The 6,000-nt window shown below is 43.9% G+C and overlaps 1 long non-coding RNA gene across 1 annotated transcript in view; it reads left to right on the top strand.

Annotated features, from left to right (window-relative positions):
* Positions 1 to 242: 242 nt before the first annotated feature.
* The window catches only part of LOC128340224 (uncharacterized), a 39,965-nt gene continuing 34,207 nt past the window's right edge, over positions 243 to 6,000 (top strand). The window contains exon 1 of the long non-coding RNA XR_008313529.1: positions 243 to 310. This is a non-coding gene — a long non-coding RNA (uncharacterized LOC128340224). The remainder of the gene's footprint in view (positions 311 to 6,000) is intronic.

The raw sequence follows: 6,000 nt of genomic DNA, 5'->3' as shown, positions 1-6,000 counted from the left end.
GGGGCCCCCCAGAGGCACCTCACGTGACTTCCCATTGCCCCCTGCCCAGCCCCAAGGCCCCTCAGCCACTTGCCCTGTTCGCCGTCTCTCCAGCTTGTTCTCCTGGCCGGCAATCGAGCAGCAGACAAGCTGCAAAGAGCTCCTTTTCTCCCGCCTCTCAGCTGATCGGCGGGTGGGCGGGGCTTCCACGGAGGTCTGGTGTAGGCCTCTGTGAAGCCTGAACTCCAGTAGGGCCCAAGCCAGCCAGGAAGGAGGAGGCAGCCAGAGAGGCCTCCACTGTTCTCTGCAGCAGAAGACCCCCTGCTGCCAGGTAGAGTGTGAACTCCTTTTTGTGGTTACCTTCCCCACCCCCCACCCCCACCCGGATATATAGGGATCTGCTTGCCATAGGGCTTTGATATGGGGGTGGGGGAGGAGGGACCGAGAAGTCTCTGAATATTTATTTTGAAACAGCTTGGAAAATTTGCTGACTTAAAAAAAACTATCTAAAAAGTCCTATAAATGGCTTGTTTCATGGCAGAAAATTACAAAAACTTCTGGAAGAAACAGTATTATATTTATTTTATTCATTCATTTATAAATGCACTTATGTTCAAGTTGTTTTGCAACCCAGAAGGTCTGAGTGAGAACTGTGAAGCATGTCTTCTGCTTTTATTTTATTTTATTTTTCTTGTGTGTGAACTGCTCCCCAATAACCTGCAGGGACTTCAGGATAAATCTGGCCAACATGTGAATGCAGCACCTCCACTCCAGAGGAGGAGAGGTGTGTTAAAGGGCTTTAAAAGCCTCCTGTGAAAAACCTCCTGGAATCAAACTTGACTGAATTTGTTCAGAATTCTGAGAAAACAAACATAGGCTCACCCTGCATGGTTGAAAGTCTCCTTGGCTAATCTGCAGCGAGGGGCCCATTTTAATCATTCATCTTTCTAGTGTGTTCTAGGCATTAAAAGTAAAACAAATGTATAGTACTCAATGTATATCACTATATATTGTGACATGTGCATGTGTGTGTTCAGTGAAATGTATTTCCAGGCAGCATACTTATTTTGGAATATCAGACTTAAATCCTTGGGGGCCTGGGGTGTGCGGAGGCCCTGGACTTTGAGTGGGGGGGCCCCATTTTAAAATCTTGTCTCTGGGCCCACTCCAACCTTGCTACGCCCCTGGTTGTGACAATGAGAGGGAAAGAGCCTGGTCCATTCCCAGCTCAGCTGCCACTTCCTGCCTGCCCTCCTTCCTTCCATGTCTAACCATTGCCTAGGGAGTGGATGGCAAGAGAGAGCAACTTCTGATTCTCCACTATCAAGTTCTCTGCTTCATGTCTGTATGGTCTGTAACTAACACACCAGCAGCTTTGCCTGCAGGGGGGCGGGGAGATATATATGGCCCTGGTTCAGGAATTAAACCTCCCATTTATAACATTGTTTCCTATGTGAAAACAGGTTATGAATTAAGATGTTTTGACTTACAATGTCATTTTCAGAAAACAATTGTGTCGTAAGTCTGAGGAGTGCCTGTATTGTGCTCAAGGGAAGGTAGTTTCAGTGTACATTTAAAAGCTGGCTTTCAGCATTTGTCTGTATACATGTGCACATGTACAAACTGATAGTTATAGAAGTCAATTTATAGCTTGGGTAATTTCTGGTCCCCGATTTCTGGTGTGACATTTTTATGGTTCTTGCTTTGGCATTTGGAAATAAACTGAAGACAACACGATATTGCCCATTTGATATTGGGGAGTGTGGTTTATTCAGGACTGAAGTAAGTGAACTGGGATTATGATATTCATGAATCTTCTGATATTATGGGACAGATAAAACAGATTATAGAAAGTGAAAGGTTCAAAGCTAACATTAGGTGGATGTATGGCAGGCTTTTTTTCACAGCTTATAGAATAACAACAAACAGCTTGTTTTACAGCTTATAGAATAACAACAAACAGCTCCTAAATATTTATTTAAAATGCTGTGGTGCATATAAGGTTACCGCATAAACTTCCAGAGGTTATTGTAGGAGGCTGAAGCTGCTAAAGATTTCTATCATAAAGAGACATTAACAAAGTTGCTGGCCGAGATGCAACTGCATTTCAAGGATGTGAACAAAACATAGTCTTGGTCAGCATGAGGGCTACTACCACAGTGGTGAGTTCACCAGGCTGTCAAAGCCAATTACACTGGATAAGGAATGAATAGGGCCCCATGTGCCACCTTGAGGAAAGAAAACCTGCTGAAGTTGGCAGGCCTTCTTGCATGATTAAGAGCCTCCTGGTGTGAATGAACGGCTGTACAATTCATTGTATAGGAAGCCTGTAAGATCTGAAAAGGTAATACCAGATCTGTAAGATCTGAAAAGGTAATACATTTTCACCTATACGGTTCGAAACCACAATGCAGGGTATTAAAAAAATCATGGGATTAAAACTGAAATAATGGGATTTGTTGCAATAAAATTATGAGTTGCCATTTTCAACTTCTAGTGTACAATGCAGAGGATAAAAGCATAATATTTGATTTACATCCATTAAACTACAGATAGGACTTACTGAGCTGTTTCTCACGATCAGTGAGAAAGGGCTCGAGGCAGAGTGGGGAGGAAGGCTGCTTGCACTTACCTCCCCGCAGACGACCAAGCAGGTCATCCTTGGCACACCTCCCATGCACCCACAGAGCTTGATTTTCCGGCCTCCGGGCATCCCACATGGGGATTCCTTCATCAGGCGGGTGCTCTATGCACCCATCTCTGTGTCTCCTCAGGCTGAATTCAGAAAAAGTTCCAGTGCAGAAAAAGTTCCAGTGCAGCAAAGTACCAGCACTTTACGTGGTCATTTTACAATGACTCCAGGAGCATTTCCAGACAGCAGGCTTTACCACGTGTTTACTGTGAGGCTTTACTACGAGTTCAAAGTTGCTAAAAAAAAAAAAAAAAAGACACCAAAAGTGGATTTTTTTTTTACCCCGGAGATAAATCAGGCTACACTCCACTGTGGCACCAAATGGCACAGTGGGGAAATGACTTGACTAGCAAGCCAGAGGTTCCTGGTTCGAATCCCCACTGGTATTCTCAGATGATGGGACACCTATATCTGGCAGCAGTGATATAGGAAGATGCTGAAAGGCATCATCTTGTACTGTGCAGGAGGAGGCAATGGTCAACCCCTCCTGTATTCTACCCAAGACAATCACAGGGCTCTGTGGCTGCCAGGAGTTGACTCCGACTCAATGGCACACTTTCCCTTTACACTCTAATGTGCAATAAAAAACCCAAATCCTATGTGAAGTGTTCCCTGATAGCTCACTGGGACTTCATGGAAAATCTGGCCAATATATGAATGCACACCCTCCATTCCAGAGGATATGCGAGCTAAAAGCCCTCTGTGAAAAAGTTCCAGGTGGTGTTTTTCTTCCTCTGCGATTCTGGGGAAAGCAATGGCTTCAGCCCTAGAAAAGAATACTGTTGCCCATGAGCCTTTCCCAGAGCGGCAGCGGGGTGGAAACTGCTTCCAGGAGTCATTTTAAAGTGACCCTGTCAAAGCTGCTGCTACCTTACCACACTTGGATAAAAATAAGAATAGGGCTAGCTCATTTCCGCCCATGCCCAGTAAGTACCCCTGGGGGTAGGGGAAGAGTTGCAAGGCCAAAGTAGCCGAAGTTCAGCCAAGTTCAGTCATGGATCCCCCAATTTGGACTGAACGGGTGGGCTGCTGCTTTGGTTTGGAACCAATATTTTAGTGTCAAAATCAAGTGGTCACTGAAGGTTAACATAGACCTAGTGCAGACACAGAATCTACTTCCCCCAAAAGGTCTTGCCAGTTTGGGAAAGTTAAAGGATTGGTGTCCTTTCCATTATTATTTTTTAGGACCCTTTGTTAAAGCTTCTTGTATTTCTGGTTGTCAATTTATAGCCAGAAATGGTGGTATGGCATGTATATAGATTAATTATATATGAATTGTAGATGTCCTTTAGGCACTGCTCCTTGAGGTTCTGAAGACCAAAGTTCTGAATCATTAGTTCTGAAGACCAAAAGACTAATTCATTTACCTCTACCTTTATGTGGCCCGTAAATACTATCAGCAGCACTGGCTTCAGCTGTCCTCAGAATTTCAGAATCCTGATTATTATGGAACTTGTTCCTCCCTCCTGCTGCCATACCATGTCCTCCTGTCTGTGCATAGTAAATATGAGTGGGAACTAAGGAACTCTGGGACTTGAGAGAGCATGCCACATGAGGGGCACACACATTTCTCTGTCTCCCAAACTGGGCATCCTAAAGCGTTCTGTTTAAGAGGAGGGCATGGGCCGTTCAAAATGTTGCTTTTTACCTTCTAACAATGTTTTTGAATAGCTCCAGCAAACCGCACAAGATCTTAAAACATCTGAGCATCGCATATTGATCCAGGGAAATAGGTTTGCATAAACATCCTCAAGAATGATCTATAGTTCAATTAACCCCTGCGAACTGGGCAAAGAGGCACCTTTTAAAGTGGTGGTTCTCTTACATTTAGCAGGGGGGAGCCACTGTCCCTATTCAGCGTCTGCACAAGCACAACATCCCTCATTGGCTGTTACTGGTGTCTGCCTTGTGTTTCTTTTTATATTGTGAGCCCTTTGAGGACAGGGAACGATTCTCTTCCTCCTATTATTCTTTTTACTTTGTAAACTGCTATGAGACATTTTCTGTTGAAAAGTAGCATATAAACAAGCAAATAAATTAGTACAGTTATCTCTTGCCAACCACAGTTTTGAGTATCCACAAACTGGAAATTGTGTCCGGTCTCACCAGCCACAACCCGCGTATCCATGGTTGGTGAGGTTTATTAGTGATTGGCGGGGGAGAGAGATTTTAGGGGTTCAGAGGTTCAATCCGTTCATTCTTCTTGCTGATCCTTACGCACTCCTCACAATTTAAAGTGCCTTTGAGTTATTTGGGAGGGTTCAGAAAATTTTCAGAGGTTCAATCTGCTCATTCCTCCGGGTGACTCTTGGTGATATTAAGGGATATGGGGGGATTTTTGCTGCTTTTTTAAAAAAATCCTCTATTTTTTGGTCTTTTTGCAATCTTGGTTCCCACAATGCTGTTTCCCATTCATTTCAATAGCCCGCCAAACACGAATTTGCCAACCACAGGGTTTTGCCGGAACAGAACCCTCATGGTTGGCGAGGGATAACTGTATCAATTTCCCCTTATAGTGATGCCAGCCCTGCCCGCTTGACTTCTAGGTCTACATAAAGTATTCCATTCCTATTCCCCTGCCAGAGTCCACCAGGCTCCGCCTCCTGACCTTTCTTGGGCCTCACGACTTGACTCCGTCCTATTGTCAGCAAGTGTTAAATCAAAAGCTAGCAACCCTCTGGGCATGCCTAGCTATTTACATTATGCTGATTTATTATAATGAGGAATAGAGTCCCCAAGCAAGCTTATTAAGTTGCTATGTATGGAACTGTTCCGTAAACAGCTAAAAAGGTGGAACTCCACGTAAATGGGATGATTATACCATCCTCTTGATGTGCTGCAGAGATGTATTTATTTATTTGGAACTCACCCTTTCTAGGATCATTTGAGAGCTCTATAAAAGAGCCAGCTTTCCTGGATCTAAGCTCTATATATTTATCACAAAAGCATCTTTCCTCACCACTATCCCCTGACCTAACTAATTGTTACTGTCTGGCTCTTCCTTTTGTTCTCTCTGGGCACAGTGATGATCATGGAAGTTTAAGGAACTTTCTTTTGCTTTATAATTTAAATTAAAGTCTGTTTAAGAGAGGGGGGGGGACCCTACAAGACATAGTGCAATTTTAAAGTCATTTGGCAAACTGATTCTGTCAAGAAAGCTTAGTTTCATTCTGTTTGCTTGCAACAGCTTCCCCCCGCACCCCCCATAACTCTGCTGTTCTTGTTCTTTTAATACATTTGGGAGGCCTGTCAAGGCCTATCCACTCTCCAAATAGCTTTGCAGATTAAATTTTTAACTCTACCCTCTTCATGCAGATGTATATTTCTGA

Source organism: Hemicordylus capensis, chromosome 1, assembly GCF_027244095.1.
Source record: "Hemicordylus capensis ecotype Gifberg chromosome 1, rHemCap1.1.pri, whole genome shotgun sequence".
In the NCBI taxonomy this organism is placed as follows: domain Eukaryota; kingdom Metazoa; phylum Chordata; class Lepidosauria; order Squamata; family Cordylidae; genus Hemicordylus; species Hemicordylus capensis.
Note: the sequence above shows the minus strand (reverse complement) of the source record. Positions and strands in the feature narration are given on the sequence as shown.